Source organism: Oratosquilla oratoria, chromosome 18 (assembly GCF_046742065.1).
Source record: "Oratosquilla oratoria isolate Oo_2021 chromosome 18, ASM4674206v1, whole genome shotgun sequence".
Classification (NCBI taxonomy): domain Eukaryota; kingdom Metazoa; phylum Arthropoda; class Malacostraca; order Stomatopoda; family Squillidae; genus Oratosquilla; species Oratosquilla oratoria.
In genome coordinates this window covers 16,700,980-16,712,359 of record NC_134794.1, presented here as the reverse complement: position 1 = coordinate 16,712,359, position 11,380 = coordinate 16,700,980, and positions in this window count along the sequence as shown.

Below are 11,380 nucleotides of genomic sequence, written 5' to 3'. Positions count from 1 at the left end.
TACTGAGGAGCACTGGATGCGGGATGATACCAAGCCAGAGGTGAGGACGTGGTCCAGGGTGCCTCCCCGGGAGTGTGTGGCGCCACCTGTGTCCCAGCGGGTCAGATGATGTTGTCGGATGAAGGATAGTAGGTGAACACCAGGGCGGTTAGTGGTGCCAGGACGATCTCCCAATGCAGGATGTCGAGCATTGAAATCCCCTGCGTATATTATACCTTTGATCGTAGGTGGTGGAAGAGTGGTTGGACGAAGACGTGCGGGAGCAGAGTAGATATTGCAGAGCTGTAGGATTCCGCCCCCAATTTCTATCTCGAAGAGTTGGAATGTTACGTCAGGGTCTGTAGAGGAGCGCAGAAGACGGTGTATCAGTGTATTGTGTATGTATGTTAGAAGACCGTTTCGTATCGTATGAATATAGGGGATATATCCGGGAAGGGAGGGTGCCTGTGGTGCAGTGTTGGGCCGGTTTGGAAACGCCTCTTGTAGAAAAATGACACAAGGGTGATGTGTCTGTACATATGCCTTCAATTGTGTGTACTTTTTGTGGTTGGTGATACCATTGATGTTCCATGAAAGGAGGTCTAGATGAATGTTAGTTACGAACGTTGCGTTTGCTAGTAGGAGACCGGAGTGTGGAGGTGGATGGACGATTCGAGGAAGACTGGCTAGTACTGGGTTGTAACTTACAGAGTTTGTCGAGACGAGTTGCAATGGATTCCATTCTCTCGGCAAGCATGGAGATGGAGGAGACGAGGGTTTGTTGGGATTCCGCCAGTGTGGAGAGTCTGGTGGCAGTAGTAGTTTGGCCTGAGACAAGGCTGTCAATCCTGGTGTCAATGGAGGCGAAGCGGTCCTCGAGTGCTGCACATCGCGCCTGAAGGGCTGCAACGGCCTTACGGAGGGCAGCGTCTTGCTGAGGGGGGGTGGGAGCAGAGAGGACAGTCCGGGCGGGAGGAGGTGGTGGGGCTGAGGTGGGGCCATTGGTCTGGGTCTGGCGCCGAGTACAGCCGTGCCAGACGTTGACACCTGGCTGTAGACATCGGGGGCACTTCCATTGTGATGGGTTCGGCTGTGGTGGAGGTTCAGAGGTGGAAGTAGTCGCAGATGGGGGCGGGGGCGCACTTCGGACGGGACATTCTCTGGATTCATGGGCGGCGGCACACCAGGCACACTTAGGGGAGGCGGAGCAGTACCTGGATATGTGACCGATACCCCAACACCTGTAGCACCAGGGTCGGTCGTCACGGAGTCTTTGGACTTGACACGGGGGGAGGAGAGGGAGGAAGTCAAAGGTAATGGTGTCGGGGGGTGTTTCGGGGAGGCTCCACACAATAACAATGCGGTTGATGGGGGTACCGTTCTGCATGAAGCGCCTGGCTGAGTGTACTCCTGGGAGCTGTAGGGCAAGCTTGTGATCCACGTCAACGGGATAGCGAGTGAGCAGGTATTGGGGGTACTTACGAGGTCTTTCGGGGGAGTCTTGAGGGAGAAGAGGCAGTGACATAAATTCATTTGTAGTAACTCGGTCCAGGATGTCTGTGCGTTGTCTTGATATGTAGATGAATCGAGAGGTGAGTGCAGCCATCTTAACCTCGGCCGTATCCCGTTGCAGGTGGAAAGTCTTGGTGATAGTTGACAGCCAGCGGAGTTTAACTTCTGTGGATGGGTTCCCGCTAAAGGCCAACTTAATATACTTGTCTCGGGGAGCAAATGCTGGAAGGGCGGGTGAGGGTCGGGTGGGGGCAACGGGAGTAGCACTGTGATTAGGCAGGGTAGGGCGAATAGGAGCCTTATTACACTCACTTGAGGTTCCCTTGATCGTCTTGGCGGCAGGCGGTTGACATTCTCCTGCGGGGAAGGTAGAGGTGTCGTCGGCCCGCCGTTTGGTACTGGGGAGCGATGTAGACTGGTGGGTATCATGCTGGGTGGTTGTTGGAGGGTGATGGGGAGTGGAGGTAGGACGAGGCAGGTCGGGCCAGTGGTTAACACTAATGTCGTCATCAGTGTCGGAAATCATTAAGTCCTGCTCTAAGCTGGACGCCGCTTCCGACCCCGAGTATTCCATCGAGGAAGGGAGGGCCTTGATAAGAAGGTAGGCTGATTTACTAGCGCGCAGTAGTTTGTAGCACTGTAACACAACTTGAGACAGCCGGTACGAGTCGTTAACGACGAGCACTGGATTCAAGTAGTTGACGGCGATAGTTTCGCACCTTCAGGTGTAGGTCCGTTCTCGACGAGAGCCAAGCACGGAATGTCAACAGAAAGTTAGTCAGCTTGCTTCCAAAACTGCCTCATACATGAACACACACCTTAGTAAGATCCATACGACTTCATTCAGCTATAGGTTCTCGAGCCGCAGATAGATTCCCCTCCCCCTCCCCCCTCACTACTCCACAACAAGCTCGGCAGCCATTGTGTACAGACCTACTTCCAAGTGCACTACAGTTTTCGTTAATTGTGAAGGCTCTGCTGAGCCACGCTCACACCTAATAGTGCTGAAACTTACTGTGACTTGCAGGGAACGGAGAGTGATAGAATAAACAGATAACATAGTGATATTAGGTATAAATTGAGGAAAACAATAATCATACCCACCCCCGTTCCGAAAACCTCAGACCCGCGCATGCGCAATACGAGGTGTGAGACGGCATGGGTACGTCACTCACCCATTGATGTAACGGCAAATTACAGTAAGACCCAGTGAATAACTAGTGCCGTTTCAAATTTTGGTGATTGAACATAATCTCTGTAGCTTTGAAAATTGAACGCCGTGACGGGTATCCGTGACGGTACTGACCGCTGCTGCGCATGCGCACTGCGTTCTTGTGACGTCATGACCCGTCATCATTACCCCCCTGATAAGTGTTGACGTCATCGCCTGTACTCCTACGTCATGGATTACACTGGACCCGCCACCCTTGCTGATCTACAGATGGATCTAGCCCTCAGTGAGGAGGAGGAGGATACAAACATTGAACACTGGCCACCCTTGATGCCATCGTCAAATCAATGTAGTCCTGTCTCAATAGTTCCGTCCACACCCGACGGATCCCGTCAAGCCTACGTCGCTGCCACGTCTGGCAAGCGGCATATGGATGACAACTCTGACAACGGTAGTGAGTTACACGCTCCTGCTGCCAAGACACCCAAACCCGCACCGATCCCTAATTCACCCAGGACCGACAAAAAACCGTCACCCTCCTTAACACTGCCTTCTCGGCAGCATACTGCTGCTCCTCAACCTACACCTCCAGCTTTTGCCCCCCGTGCGGATTACGTGAAGCTTGTTTTCAGAGAAAATCCATCCGTAGAAACGAAGCTTCGTTGGCTTGCTGAAGTCAGTAAAACATTTCAACTCCAAAGAAATCTCGCCGAGGTTAAGATGGCTGCTGTAACGTCTCGGTACGTATACATCGCACGGTGCCGCCAAGACATCGTCGAGCAAGTAACTGCAGGTGAATTTCTTTCTCTCATCCTTGATGTACAAGACTCCCCGGAGAGACCACGAAAATATCCAAATTACTTGATAAATCGGTACCCTACTAATGTGGATCCCTCTCTCTCACTGGAACTCTCTGGTGTTCACTCTGCCCGCCGTTTTCGTCAAAATGGCGTTCCTATTAATCGTATAGCTGTGACTTGGAACCTGACCGACCCGCCTCCTACCACTGTCTCCTTCAGTTTTCTTCCCTGCCTTCCTGACTGTGAAATACTCAAAATTAAGAACGACACACCTACGTGTTACCGATGTTGGCAGGTCGGTCATATATCTCGCTATTGTCATGCAACAGAGAAGTGCGCATGGTGTGCTGATACCCACGACTCCCGCACCTGCCTTCATCGCTCCCCACCACCACCTCCTGACTCTACCTTGGCCGTCGGTACCTCACAGCCACCCAGCCAGCCTGCACCTACCAACACCCACTGGAAGTGCCCTCGATGTAACAAGCAAGGAGTAAATGTCTGGCACGGTTGTGCCAGACGCCCTGTGACGCAATCAGCCCCGCCTCCCCCCCCACCGCCCATCTCCACACTAAATATACCTATTGTCCGTGCTTCGTCTGCTACGTCGGAGTCCGACCAGATCATTGAACTACGTAAGGCTGTCGCTACCCTCATGTCTCGCTGCAAATCCCTAGAAGAACGGTATGATACATTTGAAACACGTATAATCGATCTCGCCACCAAACAAGACTCCACAGATACAATACTCACTACTCTTGTTGAGGGCCAGAAGGCAATGATTGCCACTGTTTCCTCAATTGATACTAAATTTAATGCTCTCACTTCCCACCTTAATACGACGAATCAGAAACCATTACCTCGTTCCCCCTCATCAAATGGAGTACAACACGCTAGTCTACGCCCTACCGCCACCTCCCACCTAGATACGTCGAATCAGAAACCACTATCTCGTTCCCCCCCATCAAATGGAGTACAACACGCTAGTCTACGCCCTACCGCCACCTCCACCCACAGCTCTCGCAAAGTCAAAGGGAACCTTCAATAGTTCTATGGAGCTTCGTGTCATTTCCTGGAATGCCTGCGGTATAAGGGACTACATGAGACTTGCAGCTCTAAAGGGATATATTTATAAGAACAACCCTACTGTCATCTTTATTCAGGAAGCCTTTGTGGGACCTTTGCTTGGCGAGAGACAGGCTCCTACACTCTCTGGATACGTCTCTTATGTCCACCCAGTCAGAAACGGGCTCATAACATATGTACATTCCTCGATACCACACCAGCTTCTCCGTACCTCTATCGATGCAAACATGACCTATCAACTGTTGGAGGTAGCAATAGGACATGACAAGTTACGTTTGTGTAATGTCTACTCAGCCCCGGGAAGAATAAACTTGGCTGCCTTGCCCTTACCTACGCTGCGTGGTGTTATCTACATGGGGGACTTTAATGCGCGCCATCCTGACCTGGGTGATACTTCTCCAATCCCTAACCGGAATGGACCTCGACTTTTGGATTACGTACGACGATACAGACTCACACGCTGGGATACTGGTGGTGCCACGCACTCCCGTGGAGGTACTCTGGACTACATATTCACATCAGGACTTGTAGCATCACGTGTCGAGTGCTTCCCCATCCCCGTGCTCTTCTCTGACCACATTGCCCTTGGCCTCCACTACACAGTACCTGCTACACCCTCCTCCTCTTATGCCCGCACCTGCATCCGGATACCTCCTAAATACTGTCCGACGTATATCTCCTACATGACCACTCTGCTTCCTACTTTCAACATTCATTCCCCTGATGAGTTATATTCCTCACTGGTGAAATCAACACACAACTTTTACACCCGATATGTCACCAGACCTCATCTCACCCGTAGTCCTCGGCCTCGCACAACGTCGCTTAATGACCGTGTACTTCAGGCAGAAAGGAAGGCGATGGAACATGGCCTTACCTTCCAAAGACAACCATCTCCTGCCCATCTTCAACAATATCAGACGTCACGTGACGAATTGATAGGTCTACAACAGTGTGCCCAAACTGACTCGTGGCATGCCCTTACTGACAGCATCAATCATCTTACCAGCGTAGGAACCATGTGGCACAAAATTAAAAAATTGTAAAGAAACGACCCCGCACTGCACTCCATCATAGTCCGATGGAATATGCACAGACACTAATTGACACCTGGTCTACACAATCAAGCCTTGATAACCTCCCAACACCTGTTCAAGAAGCCCTCTCTTCCCAGGCGAACCTTCGTACTCTCCGTTTGGTAGATGCCCTGTTGCAGTCAGATAAAGAGGATGACGTACCCATCACACCACAAGAGCTTCAGCGTGCCCTCACTCGAGGTACGGCGACGGCTCCCGGTGAAGATGGGATCACATACTCTGTCCTACGTCTTCTCCACAAGGTCCCAGATAACCCACTCTTACAGCTTTTTAATATGTGCTTTCAGAGGGGTTACGTACCCAGCGCGTGGACCTCCAGTATTATAGTACCCATACCTAAACCCGGCACTGATAAATTTCGTCCCATCTCCCTAACCTCGTGCTTCTGCAAGGTGCTTGAAAGAATATTCCTCAACCGTCTGATATTTCGTCTCCAATCCAAGCTCTCACCGCGACTGTATGGTTTCCTGCCACAGCGAGGTACACACCACTGCCTTCTCGATCTCTATACCCGCCTCTCACCCACCAGTGTGGTCGCATTCATCGATCTCAAGAGTGCCTTTGATATTGCAAACAGGGACATCATACTTGATCAACTCGTGGCTTTTGGTATCAAGGGTAACTTGTTGAGATGGATAAGAAGCTACCTTAGCAACAGAACTGCTCAAGTCCTTTTTAGGGGCGCATGCAGTACCTCCAGAAATTTTGACTTAGGTACTCCACAAGGTGGCGTTCTCAGTCCTTTTCTCTTCAATGTCCTAGTTCACCGCCTTCTTGCTATACTACCTGACATCCCTGGCACTACAATCACGTGTTATGCTGATGACATTTGCATCCACACCGACTCACCCCAGAATCTTCAGGTCCTCCTTCACTCATTCTATGATTCATCAGCTGCTTGTGGCCTCATAATTTCACCCGACAAGAGTAGGATATTCTCTACACGCAACCCTCGAACATTGCCAGTCTTCACCGTGGGAGGGAATGTTGTACCACACTGCACACAATACACTTACCTAGGTGCCCCCGTGCGTGTCACCCCAACCATACCCGCACGGCAACGTATCCATCCAATCGTTACAGACCTGCTGGATAGATTAGAGCGACGATTCATCCCTGTCAAGTGGCTTGCCAACAACGTGAAAGGAGTTTCTATCCCTGTCGCTAGGACCATCTACATAATGTTCCTACGATCAGTAATTGACTACCTTTCTCCTGCACTCTGTCAGCTCCCTAAGACAGCACTGCAGCCCCTTGAAAAGTTTCAAAACAGAGTCATGCGATTTATCCTGGGCTGTCCTGCCTCCACCAGAATAGTCAACATGCTAACTGAGCTTAACTTGACCCCACTTGTTGACAGGATATACGCTAATGTCACTTACTTTAGCATCAAGTGTCTATGCTCTCCCCATCTGGCTCCTCACTACTCCAACGTCATCTTGGCGGCACTCAACCCTGATATGCCTCGGCCTCACCTTCGGCCGGGTGGACGTAACCTTATCCGTACCGTGTGTGCTGACTTCCAGAGATTGGCCATTGATGTTCCGGCTGCTGAGGTTGTACCTGAATTGCCACCCTGGCGAGAACCTCTCCCTTTCGTCTCCTTTACTCCCACGTCTAAAACGGCCCATCCCCTTCTCCAGAAACAGTTGGCCCTAGAGACCATCGCCTGTGTGTCTGCCTCAGTTCCCACGGCACACCATCTCTACGTTGACGGCTCAATGCAGGCGGACGGGAGTGCTGCGTGTGCTGTATTCTCCCCCACTCTGGAACCACCAGGGGGAGATGGGTGGATTGGCCGTCGCTTGCCCGACACATCAAGTTCCACCTACTGTGAACTAAATGGACTGTTAGATGCTGTTACCCTCCTTACTGAGAGACGTTTAAATGGGGTAATCATCTGCGACTCTAAGTCTGCCCTTCACGCCCTTTCCTCTCCAAGACCTGCTGATAACCATATAGTGCGAGATATATTGTGTCGATTGGCCTATGCACATGATAATACATTGGTTGTGTCCTTTTTATGGGTGCCATCTCATGTAGGCATCGCGGGTAACGATACTGTGGACAGTCTCGCAAAGGCTGCGTGTGATCTCGAATTACCAGTGATACGTACCCCGCCCTCCTTACGTCATTACAAAACTATCCTGTGTTCAGCCATGCATACCCTAACAGCGAATCGTAGAAACGCCGAGCGAGCTCACAGTGTCTCCATACAGCACTATGATAACTTCATTGACACCTCACACAAATATCGTCGACACGGAATACTGGTCCGTAGACACAATATAGTGAGTGCTAGACTCCGGCTGGGTTACCGACCAGTGTGGCAGGTCTGCCAGACTGAGGATGTGTCTCACTACTCTACCTGCAAGCTGTGTCACCTCGCCAAGGCCAACACACTCGAACATTATTGTCTCGCATGTCCCACAGTAAAAGACTTACTACCACAGGGACAAGATCTAATATATGTTTGTAAATATCTCTTACAGAATGAAAATTTAGATGTACTACTAATGAGATATCCATATTTTGGTGGTTGTTAATCAATTTGAATTCTACTATGTCCCACGCAACACGTTTCTTTCTGTAACTCAATAAGTTTATATTTTATTTACCGCCACTGAGCAAAGCATTTTTACTAACTATGCAAATTCCAATGCATATATCATACTAGTATTGTATCTTGGTGGTGCACCGTATAATTATGTAATTAAGTATTATCACAATTACATAAGGATTATATAAATAGTATATTGTATTGTATATGTTATGTGACTTTTGATTTATTTATATTCCACAATGTCCTGTGCGACATTCATCACTGTAACTGCTTCAGTTTGTAAATTGCTTGCCGCCATTAGGCGTAATAAAAATTATCAAATCAAATCAACCCTTACCACTAAACCCGGAATAAAATCAGTAAGGCCAAAGTGTTGAAAAACGAACACAGACATGCTGCAGCACGAGAGTGGTCCACGCAAAATAAACAATGACTGCCCTAAATGGTATCCATTCATATTGCTAGTGTATATGGATGATGTTAAGGGTTTCCAAGTTGGTAATTCTTAAGAAGATCGCACGTTCCAAATCAAACCAAATCTGACCAAAAATACACTCAGTCGTGGAGATAGCCTTTATTCAATTTATGAGTGATCGTATTACTACGATCACGGCTATAGCATTCCCGCAGGGAATGTAGTTTTATATCCTCTATTTTGCATTTACAATATTATTTCCCTCTTTTCGTGCAGACCTGTTATGAATTCAAGCATCTTGCGTTAATGAGTCAACAAGAAATTGGCAATTGTGGTGTACCGTTTTGACGCGTTATGCAGACTGGTTCAATACATTCTATTGGCACTGAATTGTTATCTAGTAGGGGGGCAAGGGTTACATGGATGCAGCACCGTTAATAAAAATATAAAGGAAGAACTGATAGTTTGTAGGAATGTGCAGTTGATCGCGTTTAAACAGAACTATACTTCCTTGGGAAACCATCCACCTACTAACTGGTGACGAACATTTTCAGTCGTGTTTATTGTCTTACTAAAGCAAATTATTGAGGGAAATTTTCCGAGTGCTCATTGGGAACAATTCATTGTTAGGTGATAATAAAAAGAAAGGTGTGTGTGGCGTATTTCGACAAAGCTGAGTGAAAAAAATAGAAAGCACCAATGAAGGATTCCTGAACACTGTAATGGAACGGTGCGTCGATTCGTTTCAAAAAATCATTCCTTTTCGAGGTGCAGCCGAAGGAATCGGAGCTGCGGGGTGGGGGCAAGTGGTTCATAGACACCTGGCGATGGATATAGGTACAGTGGGTGTAAACAGTATTAATGTGTTCCGTTATTGCTTATATGTGCTCGTGTTTATAATATTTACACTTATTCACGTATTTCACTTAGAAGCATGTTTCAGGTTGTATTTTTGCACTGCATATACATAAGAGTACCATAGCTGGTTTTAGCTTACAGTGTTCTTTGTCATTTGAGTCACTGAAGAGATACTATATAAAAGAAATGTGAGTGTATGCTCCAGGACTGTTGTTGTTAGATAGGCCGTTGTAGGCTAATGTATAATACAATTCAGCCGTGTCCGAATGCCCACACATTGGCATCGTGGTTTAGATCATTTTATGTATCAAATGACTGAAGCCGATATTTGATCATTGCAAATCATGATACATCAAGACTGTTCTGTTCTTATCTTGAGAGGTTGATACTTTATTTCTTTTCTTACAAATTGTTTTACAAAGGTGTCTGTTTCATCTTGTTCAAGACAACTTTAGACATCAGGGGAATTGGTATGTAGGTATCAATAAAAGGCAGAAATGTTGAAATCATTATTGTTTTACCTGTTCAAAGCAGGAAGAAACATATCAAACCCTCCCCAATCTGTTCCCCGAAATAATCATAGGCGGAAGATTACGTGGCAACTTAATCATGTGATAAGACACTCGCTTCACGCAGTATTGAGGAAATTAATTCTTGGCGAACAAATTTATATTCTTGATTGTATTCAGTGCTTGTGTCATGAAACTGTATCAGTGTTATCAGTATATGAATTTTAAAACATCATTATTATACATGACTAGTTAATGCTCCTATGTTATTTCTGTTGATAGTTGGGATCATATTACTGCGACACTACCTATTATGGTTTATCGATATTATCCCGTATTCCGTATTGTTCTAAAGTGTGTATAACCAAATCATGTTAACAGACGCTTCAGTAGGTGTTAATAAAACGTTTAACTTTATCAAATAAGCCTTTAGATAAATCTTATGAAGAACAAGGAAATGAGCAAGCATCACCTAGTCATACTGTCACAATACCCACAGGATAGTTGTCTTTAGTTAGGCACGCCTTAATTAAAAGCTGCTCAAAGTGCACAATCCTTTGTAATACCCCGTTGACGGTAAACGTGGTTTCTGTATAGTAATGAAAACAGTCTAGATTTTTTTTATTTTTTTTTTTTTTTTTTTATAGTACGGACTATTTACAACGTGTAGTTCACTCTTTGACGCCAGTAGATTTTTTATTCACTTGAGTAAAATCAACCGTGAATAGCGATTACTGAAACCTCTCGTTGGGAGTGGGGGTTCTGTGGTTACACAGATCACTTGTCTGTGTACTGACTTGGATACAATATAGCCATAATGTCGAGTCGTCTATGTTCGTGGATTTATTCTTAAGAGACTCAGCAGTGATTCCCCACCTCTGTTTGATGCATTTAGATATTAACATACTTTCTCTCATAAAGTGCATAGTCAACATATAGGCGCACAGAAGAAAATATAAAAATGACATGCATGTACACGACATGTGTATTAACGAATTGACAGTAGATTTCCAGATAGGATATATTTCCGTCGTATGTAACTTCTTTCCCCCTGAGGATATCTATCTCTGGTTGAGAATCACTGCTCTACATAGACTTGTCGTCAGGCAAGAATTACATTTCACGTGACGTATGCACACGCAAGAACCCCTCTGTGAACTTTTATGAGTTTTTGTACTGATCTTAAGTTGAAGCCTGAAAGTTCGAGGTTAAAACCTGAACGCCCGAGGTATAAACATGAACGTTAACTTTTTTCGTTATACACACTTCAGACGCCATACGTGTACACTTTATCAACAAATGTCAAATATTTTTTCTTGGTTATTACATTATGTTGAGGTTTAAACACCTTGTGAGATCGAAACCTTTATTGGTACTACGTTTCGCTTGT